This window comes from Orbicella faveolata, unplaced genomic scaffold, assembly GCF_042242905.1.
Source record: "Orbicella faveolata isolate gen_17 unplaced genomic scaffold, um_ofav_v1 contig_35, whole genome shotgun sequence".
In the NCBI taxonomy this organism is placed as follows: Eukaryota; Metazoa; Cnidaria; class Anthozoa; order Scleractinia; family Merulinidae; genus Orbicella; species Orbicella faveolata.
In genome coordinates this window covers 4983707-4996026 of record NW_028301564.1, presented here as the reverse complement: position 1 = coordinate 4996026, position 12320 = coordinate 4983707, and positions in this window count along the sequence as shown.

Genomic DNA, 12320 nt, shown 5'->3' with positions numbered 1-12320 from the left:
TTTTCCCAGTTACAAGACATTAAAATTGAGCAAAGAGTATTCTATTCATCTGTACCGAGTCTTGATATGGCGGTCTTGAATAAACCGCCCATTCTGGCGTCACCGTCAGACAGATTCTCAACCAACAAATTCTCGACTGGGATTGGCCGTTGATGACAAAGGGTCATGTTAACAAATAAGTCAGCGAAATGAATGAGTGACCAGCAAAATGTCTTTCCTTAAAACGCGCAAGAAATTCTCGCAGTTTGCGCGTGTTTATCGTGAACTGCGCATGGAGGTCTGGGAGGAAAGAAAAGAGTGCGAAATACTTATTGGATTCTCTTAGACTGCGAGCAGTCTCTCTTTTACTCAAAACTCCGCGGCGAAGAACGCAAAGAGGAACAAAACACAGAAGCGAGCGTAGACTTGCCACAAGTCGACCTTTTCTTAAGCCTTGACTTATTTATCTATCTCGGGCGAGGCGTGAGGATAATCTTTGAGCGACGAAGTCGCGAGGGCGTGCGCTTGCGACGTAAAGGCTGGTTTCCATATGATCGCAGACGATCGCGGATCGCAGATCGCAAAAAGTTCTGCGATCGTCTGCGATCATATGGAAACACTTCTAGGGGTGGCGAATGGTAAATGCGAGACTTTGCGAGGCGACGAGATTAGCGTTTTTCTTTGCGAGCCCGAGACATTTTAATTTCTTCAATTGCGAGACCGAGACTTTAAAGTGTTTTAAATGCGAACTCAAGACGTTAAGTTTCTAAGATGTTGTGATGTCATTTCACTTTACTAACTTGAAAAAATATATATATAAATCGGTACTTCGTGACTTTCTTAGCCTTGAAAAAAATCGAGACTGCGAGACGCACCTAACCGCTAAAAAACGAGACTGCGAGACCCGTGAAATTCGGCGAAAATTTTGCGAGACCTATGGTTTTTGAAGGACCATTCGCCACCCCTACTTCTGCGATCGTCTGCGATCAATTGCGATCGTGCGATCATATGGAAAACAAAGTTCTGCGATCTGCGATCGAAACGTATCCCATAATGTTTTGAATTCCGACCCATGATTCAACGCTTCTTAGCAACAAAGCAACCACTTATTTGTTGTAAATATGGCTGGCGTTGAACAGGGTAACGTTAGTAACGAGAAATTTATGGAGAAAGTTGCGCGATATGAGTGCGTTTACCACCGTAACAGTTAAGATTTCAAAGACAAAAACAAAAAGGCTAACTGCTGGGAAAAAATCGGGGAGAAATTTAATTTATCGGCGGCTGAGGCGGAGGTGAAATTCCGCAACATAAGAACTGCGTATAGTCGTTATCTGAAGCGATTGAAAACGTTACCTTCTGGATCGGGGCGAGATGTAGTGCCAAGGGAATTTCAAAATAGGTTGACTAAAAGAAGAAATTAATTTGATTTTCCTGTCAGCACAACGCGCGTGTAATTTTGACACTGTCCGAAATGTATGCAACAGTCCGCTCTGCGATCGTTTGCGATCGTCTCCGATTGTATGGAAACAACTCTCTTTGCGATCGTCTGCGATCATCGATTTGCGATCCACGATCCTCTGCGATCGTCTGCGATCATATGGAAACCAGTCTTAAATCGCGAGTGGTCGACTTGCTTCACTTGCAACGATGTGAATCAGAGCGTAAATTTTTGGCGCGAAAAACATGATTGACATTTCTCACTTTTCATGTGCTCCGCGCGCGATCGCCGCGAAAGCAGAAAATGATTTTCATCAAAACGTTTACGAGTACTGTTCCCTAACTCGAATCAATTTATTTGTCATGTGTACCGTGCAGTATGTAGTCAGCAATATTGACGAAAGGTAAAAGCTGTTCCATTGAGTAACGCCTCTTGAAAAGACAAAACTGTGTTTAAACCGATCGAGGAGGGGGACATTGGGATGTTAGGTTTTGCGGTTTTGGCTATTTTGAGATCGGTTTTTCGGCCGCGAAACACCAAAGTTATTGAGAGGAATGCGTGACAAACTAAATGTCACGGTAGGGGATCACGTGTCTCGAATGACGCCCGAGACTTTGACCTAGCAGACCAACGTGCCTCCCGCCCCAGCAACGGAATAAGCAATTGTGGATTGTGTTGTGTTTTTTACGAGGAGGGGAAGAGCGGCGAGAATTTTCGAAAGAGAAACACGTTTAGATGTTAAGTGAAAAGGGAAGAGAGAAGCCCGGCTGCAAAAGCTAAAAGATACTAAAGGATACGAAGGCTTCAGACAAGTCCATGACATTCACTAATACTTTGATAAAATTAGTGTTAGTGTAGTTTGCTCTGTATGCCCTTTTTGTCACCATTGTATCGGTTTTTGACGATTTTGTTAGCGGTTTTCGGCTTTTGGTGAATTGTTTTCCGGTTTTGCGGTTTTCGATGATTTTTTTCTCCGGTTTTGCGGTTTCTTATATACCCCAATGCCCCTCTCATCGAGAATTATTTGCTTTAGTGTAGATTAACCAGCGATCGACTAGCCTGAGTATCAGGCTTTTCTTACTCGCGGGGTAGGAGGAGGAGGAAACACCCGGCAAAGAAAAGCCTGACACGAGGGTCTTTATTGCAGTCTTCCGCCTCCTCATAGCGTGATAAGCGTCATTGTACGTATTAACCAATGCAATTAGAATCATTTTCGGCTGTCATGTTTACTTGCATGTACCACAGATCACAATTGCAACGGCGAGAATTTGAGCAAATAATCCAGTTTCGTCCGTGTTTGTAATGGTTTCCGATAATATTTGCACAATTTGCCTCGAAAATTTTCACACAGAGTATGGAAGGTGTGTCGCTACAGTACCGCTGTTTTCTGAAACTTCGTACAAAGAGTTTTCTAATGATTTGTGTGAAGAACCTGTCATTCTTGTGGAATTATTTCTCAAGTTGAGAATTGTTCAGTGTCATTCAAGGTAGTGAAGACGGCAAAAGGTCTGTTTGCAAAAAATGCGCTAGGAAAATAGTGAATTGCTGCAGAATGTTCACGGAGTTACTGGAGACATTAGCGGGTGGTAGGGCACTCGAGGAGGCCAAGGAAAGCACTCCACGAACTCCTTCGATAGCCAGTCCAAGAGGTTCAATTCCTGTTCGAGGCCAGCGATCCCCAACTGGAGTGACGCCAAAGGCGAAGCAGCAAAAAAAAAGGCACTTGTGAAAATGAAACTGAAGGGGCTCAGCGAAGACCTTCAGAAAAGAGAACTCTGTTTTCTGACCCGATACTCTGAGCTCGACGATGAAACAACAAGCTCTGAACAACCCTGATGAATATCCCGACAGAAAAGAATTTACCACCACACGAAATGCTTTTACCTCAGGTAGTGTGATGTTATGTTGCATTGTGTATTATCCAATCAGCGTAACATCCAGATTTTGGATGTTCGACATAAGCCAATTAAAACGTTTGTGTCAGGCCTTTCTCTGCAATTTTCCCCTACCCCTACCCTCTTGCTAAGAAAGGCCTAATACTCAGGTTAGCGATCGACCAGAAAACTGCCTGACAAATGCCATAAACTTATGTAGATCTAGCTTGTACCGACAAGAATCCGAATTAACTAAAAAAGACGGAATTAGTCGAGGAGAACTTTAATTCTGTAAAGCTCTCTTGATTAAATAAAGTTGAGAATCGAAGTCGTAACGAACGGCAGAGAATAAATGCACTGTTCCCAAAAGACCTTCATCGATCAACGACTGCTTTCAACACGGTAAAACGGCCGAGGAAAACTTGCTGCGATGCTCTTTCTTTGTAGAGAAGAAACTTGGTCATTCATTGAATCAACTAAAACTAAGTGCAACAATTACGCAAACTGCAGGAACGCCTCTGTTATTCTTCGAAAGGTCCAAACTTAATTCTCTCAAGCGATCTGGATCACGTAGGAGCTCAGCTCGCGTCCATCAGTAAGTGAACACGTATTGGTCGGATAAATAGCCTTCCACTGCTTTTCCTTTTTCTTCTTTCAAAGACTTGAAATTGAGTTAGATAGACCGTATTTAATAGCTCCCATTAAATTCATATCCTTAAGTATATCCGAGATCAAAAGCTATTGAAATGAAAAAAGATTTTTGTAGTATTTGAACTCAGCAAACATTTGCTCAGCAAGTTGTGTCGTTGATCGCGCGTGACGTCATGACCTATAGTCAATACTTGTTTCTTCATTGGTTAATGTGTACTTACGTCACCGGTGGAAAACTCCACCGATAAATTTGGCGCGATGCAAGTGGGAAACTCTAGTGAAATGCTTGGACGACAGGCAGAGGATGTTTCTAAAATATGAGGGCGGTAAATTAAGCCCGTAAATTTCATTCTTTTTCCTACTGTTGTCTTAAAGATGGTGATTTCTGTAACCTACTATCTTGGTCAGATTTAAAAAGAAATTAAACCACCCTACATCCCCGCCCCTCCCCTCCCCCCGAATTAATGTTGAACTCAAGTTACAACCAAACCGTGCTATTGTTTCCATTATTGAAATGAGGGAGGGCCGGGGTGGTCTTAATTTTCATTGAAATTGACCAAGACTAGCCTGTAATGCAGGCGTATTTATAGGAGCGTCACAGTATATATACTCTCAACTGGGCACATTTTGATCAGGTGAATGGCAATAGGAGAGGTTGAGGAAGAGTTCTGAGGGCAAAAGTTTTGCTAGGAAGTAACAGCCGAAGTTGATTATGCAGGGCAGTTTAGCCGGACTGTGCAGCAACATGTGCAAGGGAGGGGGCCATTTGTTTGGTAGAAATTTCATTCAAAAAGTTAATATCACTTTATATTTCTTGAATATCAAGTGCTACTATAATATTTTTAAATTTCCCTTGCACTTAAACAATTCGAATCTTCAGGAGCAAGGACATCCGAGACGGCTGAAAGGCACTGTTAAGCCGAAATTGTTCCGGATTCGTGACGAATCCGGAACGTTTTAGTACTGGATTGGTTTTGCCGTTTACACACAAGAGGACGAATCCGAAATAGGAATTTCCCGGTTTGGTCGTGTCCCCGGAGATTTTGAATCCGGAATCAGTTCAAGTGGGAATTTGAATACGAAAACTTTTGAATCCGTAGAGTTTTGTCGTGTAAACGATTTTCTTCCGAATCCGGTTATTTTTCCGCCTGCGGTCTTTTGAATTCGTGATATAACCTAAGAGGCGGACTTAGCCTAGTAGTCATATGATGGCGGCCGGTCGCTGTTGCCTCATTCTATTACAGCTCTATTACAGGTGCCGACAATCAATTTTATGATGGCGAAAGTCATATTCCTGAGACAACGACAATGTTTACGTCCTCCACACTTCATCGGAGACGAAGAGGATGGCACGATCGAAGACCTCACCCCGACGGTTTTATATAAAACCCGGTACAAATGCCTAGTGGGACAACATGATGGACAACCATAGCGTGGTCCGCGAGTGCAAAGAAAACTTCAGACTCTCTCACCGTAGCCCTAGCCTTCTTTTTGGCGACATTTTGTTGCTTGTTGTCGAGACAGCAGACAACTTGTTAACCATTCATTCATGAATGTCCCCGGAGTTGTCTTCATGTGGAAATGGTTAGGAATCAGGACACCCTTTCAGTGTAAACGCCTACGAATCCGAATACTCTAAAATTGATGAATCCGGAAACATTTACGAATGCGGGAAAATCTCTTTTAGTGTAAACTACAGTCGACTTCGGATAACTCAACCCTTCAATTCAAGTAATATATCAAACACGAGAGACAGTGTTTCATCGGGACATCTAAACACCGAGAACAGAGTTGAAATACGACGCGCAGCGGAGTATTTTTGACGAAATTCGAGGTGTTTGGATAACCATTGAAACGTTTTCTTGAGTGTTTGATAAAAAAAGGAGCAAACGGAGAAGTAAAATCTATGGTAATTAAGACCAAACCTCCTTCACGGTTGTGATTTTCTTTGTTTTAACTAGACAAATTATTAGTGAGTTTGAGAAGGGAGATTTATCAGGAGTTCGAGTTATCGGGAGTTGAGAACAAATGACTGGAAACGGTGTTTGATGTTTTTCTATTCATGCAGTGTACATTTTAATAAAATTAATAACAGAATAGAGAAGTCCGCGAGTGAAAATAAAACAATACACCTCTAAATTAGTGTATAAATCGGAACGTAACGTAATGTGAAAACTATAACAAAGGAAAGCAGCAGGGAGAAGTTCAGGAACTGTGAACTGTACAGGTTTTTTTTAAAGAGAACAATGTCGGGCTACTTCAAAATAAATTTGGCTGTTTTTTGTTTTTTCCAGTACACTGTTTGTTTTAACTTGTCACGTTCTGACAGACATGGTTCGACTTATCGAGGGTAAAATTATGCAGAAAATGACCGGGAGGTTCGAGTCATCGAGGGCTGGAGTTACCGAGGGTAAAATTACAGTAAATGTATGACGAAAATCCAGGGCAAATCGATTTGGTTCGAGTTAGAGCGAGGTTCGAGTCAGGGAGGGTTCGAGTTATCGAGAGTAGATTGTATAAAGCCTTGTCTCAGTAAGGCTTTGCGCTGCATTCCACGGCAGTAGTACGTGACTTACTGAACTGACCTGTCAAATCGGTTGCACATCGCTTTAAGGGACAATGTCGTAAATTACTCATGTGCAACGTTTCGTTCGAAACGTGAAAAGTTCAGGCGGAATCAGTTTCAAGTTTGAATTCGGCAAATTCAAAACCCGGGATTCAAAATGGCGTCAGAGCCAGTCGTGTTGCGTGAACAAAGGAAAATATTGACTACAATGGATAGCCCTTGCCTTGAACACACAAAGAGAAAGCTGTCATAAAAGGGATAATTTGGAAGGATAAATTTCTCTAGCAACGCTCAACACAGAATCAAGCGCTTAACCCAATTCTCTTGCAAGAACTTAGACATCAAGTTAGTGTTTACGCCATACAAGATCAAGAACTTATTTAGTGCCAAAGATGCCATATCTAAATTGTCACGATCCCATGTTATTTACAAATTTTCTTGCGCAGGCTGCAGCGCCTGTTATGTCAACGAGACAAACCGACGTCTTGTACACGCGTTCGTGAAAATTTAACTATTGTATCTTCTAGTGCTTCATATTCATGTTGTTATTTAGTATTCGTATATTCTATGAAAGTTCGCTTTTATACCACACCGACTAGCGGTTCATTTGTATTTGCAACTGAAGATCGATGGATGTTGGTCATCCGAAACATGTTTTTCAAATTTAAAACTGTGTGTTTTAATCTCAAAGTTATTTCTTGTCTGCTACTAGTTCGCAAATTTAGTAAAAAAAACATTTACATTTAATATTTTCATATGACGGTTAATTTAAAAGATGTGTGGATCGTGCTGCAATTCGACAATATTAAAATGGAGTGCAATATGTTACGGCAAGATTTGTAAGATGATTTCGTATCGCGACCGTTAAATCGTTTTTTACTGTAGAATCTGCATTAACGTGGCTGTTAGTAGCAGTAAGAAATCTTTCGAGATAAAAAAACTATTGACACGAAACAATTACTATTGGTGTATTATGACTACGCTGCGACCGACGGGGCCGGAAACACGGAACAAGTTAAAATTATTAAACGCAGACTGACCTCAAAATAATTTAGTTTTGAGAACTTTACTTTTTCTTAATGCTAAAAGAACACAGTAAGGTTAAATATCGCCGCTCAAAAGGAATTTTAAGCCTATATGGAAAAAGAAATCTTGCACCTGCGCAGCCCGTGACACTCGGCTGGCCTTTAATTATGCAAGATATATTCGCTTGTCTACGCAGCTTCGTTCAAAACATATTAAAAGCTCTCTCGTTTAGACCTGCATTCGGATTCAGCATTATTGATCGAGGTGGGAAAAGAGACGTCAGTACTAAATGGTGACGATCGACTTACAGAGCAAGAAAGAAACCAAGTTGAACGGTGTTGACAACACTTAACTTGTTTTTATAGAACTTGTTTTTTTGTTTTGTTTTGTTTTGTTTTATCAACGCCAATGTTGACGTCATTTCTAGTTTTCGTTGCATGCTATTCAGCAATGAAGAGTATTTTCTTTTTTTAGCCAATGACATCTTCATTTTTGACCTACTTTACATATCTAAGAAAGTTAGTGTCATCTGCACTTTATCACGTAGCAGACGTGGTCTTGTGGATCCTTTCTGCCTCATTCAGTTTATGACTGAAAATAATGTTTTCGCCTTTATAATTATTGTATTCTGGGATGTGTTAGGATTGCATCATGCTACGGAATCATTAAAATTCACAGAATCGACACGGAAAAAGACTGACGAAAAAGGCTTCAGAAAATTCAACAGACTTCTTTTAACGTTCGGTAAATTGTGTCATTTTACCACAATCGTGCACAGAGTTCTTGTTTCTTTAAGGAATATCCTCGAAATATCCAGAATACTAAAGGGGCCTTGAAGGTAAGAGAGAGTGTTGTATATATAAACTTTCTGTTTACAAGGTACTCAAAGCGGAACCACAGACTATCATTTTTCGCTCGCTTAATTGGGTGGCTAAAACCTATTGCAATGTATGCTTTCTCTCTCCCAAGGGTTCAATCTGATCACCCAATATAAAAGGTTCGATTTAATAGATCTTAATACTGAGTAATTTTATTCAAACTTAGCCCCAGAGTCATTCGAGTTTGCTTTGCTCGATAACAGCAGAATAATAGAATTCGCTCGATAAAAATACAATCGAGCATAAGACAGGTGATAAGAGCTAACAGTGTTTAGTATAAATCTACTCACGTTCTATCACGAATGCCGTTCTCTTATTCTACTGTAGATAGTGAATAAACATAAACATAATCATAAAACCTTTATTTTAATACGGTAAGAATTAAAGCTACAAAGCTTGTGGTAGCCTAGAAGCGTGCGGTTGTTCAGAACAGAACAAAATGGCGGCAGTATCTTTGCGTTTTCGAAGTGTATGTGAAGAGGATTTAGACAAAGTTTTAAACGACAAGTAGATTGATACTTAAACAATGAGATTATGTGTGGCTGCGATATCGATTTCTAAATCTATTTCTATTTTGATATCGATTGGACTTGAGCGATGCATAAATCAAGTATGAAATACCCTATTAAGATCCACACCAGGCGGCGCACGCTAATCCAGGAACGAGCTATAGTACGAGGATTAAATCCGCCCTTCGCCTGTTTCTGTATTTTCCCGGCCGCTCCGTTATCACGCTGACTTTCCTAAACGATGCAATAACAACGAAAAAAAGTGTCGAAGGTAAATTTTGATTCTCCAGGTCACTTTGAGGTGAAATTTTGCTTCAGGATTCCAATGACGCATCACGCTGAATTCTTCAATCGAATCACGCATCACGGATAATTTTTTTCCCAGCATGCATCACGTAAGAAGAAGTAAGCTAGTACATTGGCAGTTTTACTTTCTCGACCTTAAAAAGCGTCGTTAGAAGGAGAATTTTGCAGATTCCACCACAAAAATGCATCGGCAAATATTCCAAATATTTCCCCCGAAAATGATAATTATTGGCCAAAGTAAAAGTGGTGATTCGTACGGGAGACCGGTGGATTCGGTCTGTATCCAGGAGACTCCTGGATAATAGGCCTGTCCCTAATCGTTGCTACCAAAATGTCTTGATATTTTTATATAAACGTTAATTAAAAGCGTTATTTTTCGTTCTTCACAATAATTGCTAACATCGGTGAAGAAAAATAGCTTGAAACTTAGCTTTAAAGAGTTGCTCGTAAATATAGGCGAAAGTTTAAGGACACTCTTAGCCAACGGAACGAAACACATGGTTCGATTGACGTCAAGTGACAGGTTATGTGTTCAAACTTCAAAAAGTTGATAAACATTCAAGACATTCGCATAATTAAATTGAATTGACGTTTTGTATGAAATCGTTGACTTTTTCCGTGCTTGATATGTGCTCTAAACCTATATTTTTCTCAAACGTTGCTCAGAAAGACAAAGCTTGGTCGATGTTGCTAGAACCCTAAACAGTTGCTCGAAAGTTGCCGAGCACAACTGGGACAGGCCTACTGGATAATATGGGAGAATTGGCACCGTCTGTGAACAGGCTCCCAACGAGGCCGAAAAAACAAAATGGAACGAGCGAAGCGAAACTAACGGGGTGGGATTTTTCCCTCTCCAGACCACTCTCGGCTATCTCCGCTCCCCCGTTTTTTTCCTTCCCATAAAACACAGTAGGGCGCCTGTTCACAAGCTAAGTTGGCAGAGATCTTGTATACGAATTGAGAAGACTTCTACGCCACCTTTGCCATGCTATGTACGCCCTGTGTCCCTGTCTTGTTTACATCTAAAGTTTAATTTCTGCCTTTTTAACAAATATTTTTTTTTATCGCCGAAGCTTTGCTAGATTGAGAATTTGGTTATTTCTCTACGTTACTGCTGTTTTGTCGGAATATAGCAAATTAAAACTTCTTGTTTTCGTACAGCTTAAACACTACTTTTGTTGACAATGGTCTCCATACAGCTATGTTTACTGCAGACAAATAGCTCGTTGCCGTTTCGTTTGTCTTCTTCAAAGGGGACGTTTAATTTGGGTCACATTTGTCAACAAGCCAAAGCAAAAATTTGAAAATTATCTTACCACGCATCTGCACTCTAATAATTAAATCAGATTGTTTCAGCCAACCAGAGCGCACGTTATAAGGAAATTTTATTAATATTTATAATAAAGTTTCCATATAACGCGCGTTGTGATTGGTTGAAACAGCGTGCTTTGTCAAAAACTCAAAAAGTAGAAAAAAACACTCGACTACTTCTCGTGTTTTCCCCTGTAGTTCTTTCGTGCTCTACCGCTTCCTGCGTACTTTACAACAGAACAGAACACAGTCGAGGCTTCTTTATTTTTTAAATAGAGTTAGCCAAGCCTAAAAGCGCAGTTCCTGGACCGGGTTGTTCCAAGCTAAATTAAACTAACCCAGGATAAACGAGAATCTTGATTTGAGTTTTGTAACTTTGTGGTGAGGTCTTCAGTTTATATTCTGTGACCTTCTCTTTTGAGTTTGAATGACCTCAAACTACACAAAGCATAGGCAGTGAAAAACGGAATTATACAAGAAAAATTTAGGGTTCGGTTAACTTTTAATCCTGGGTTAGCGTTAACCGGCTTCCGAAGTATAAGGCCCAAATTATATCAAGTTAAACTTGCTTGAGCCGGCGATCCAACCAAAACCCAGTTCTTGGTGAGCTCTAAACCTGACAAACAATAGACTGCAAGGCTGATACTAAGTGAAAAAATTTCGAGACACCAATGACAAGAACCGATAAAGCAGGATCGCAACAGTGGACAGCTGTTTCGTCCTTCTTGGGACTCGTCAGCACTGTGTAGCGAAGATATAGAACGCCAGCCCAACAGCCAACGCACATAAATTGCAAAATGACCCGTTCACTATATCAAGTTCCCTACTTTGAACTCATGCACTTGCGCCCCGAAGCACGCTTTACCACATCACGTGTTTCGGGACACAAGGAGACAAAGTGCCACGATTGGTGTTTCGAAAAGCAAACAAATAAATGTGGCTGAATAAGGCCAGCCTGTACATTAAACCGCATGGCCAGTACCATGCTTTAAAACGCAGCGTATCGGATCTGAAAGACCTACGGTTCGACATAGTCCCCTCCACTAACTATGGGTTCGAAAATACATAAATGAGAAACCAGCAACTGCAAGTTATGCAGCCTTGGTTTACGGTGCACAACTTTGATATCGGACATCCTTGTTATGGTTAATTGACCCCTGTCAAAACAAATTATCCCGCTGGACAGCGTCACGTGACCGTATCGCAGCCTCAGGTTTAGAGACCAAAAACTGCAAGGGACCGCATACGCTAAACGCTGCCAATGTAGGATCTACAAGAGATTAGATCTGAGCTGATCAGATCTCTTGTAGATCCTACTTTGACAGCGTTTATCGTATGCGGTCCCTTGCAGTTTTTGGTCTCTAAACCTGAGGCTGCGATACGGTCACGTGACGCTGTTCAGCGGGATAATTTGTTTTGACAGGGGTCAATTAACCATAACAAGGATGTCCGATATCAAAGTTGTGCACCGTAAACCAAGGCTGCATAACTTGGGATTAGCTGGAGTATGGTCGCCGTGTTGTGCGACTTCGTAGGGCGCCCGCGCCCGCGATCCACGCCGCTAGCCATGTTGACCATCAAAATGAGTTGCATGGTTTTTTAATTTCCATGCATGCATGTGGTTCTCTTCCTATAGTTGTGGTGCCCCCGGAGTCCCGCTCTAAATACAAGTACTAAAGGATTTGTTTAAACCAGCGTTTTATCCAATTAAGCCTGGGGGGCCGCGCTGATTTGAATTTTTCCTATGAAAACAGCATTCAAGCTATGGTGGTCATACTTTGT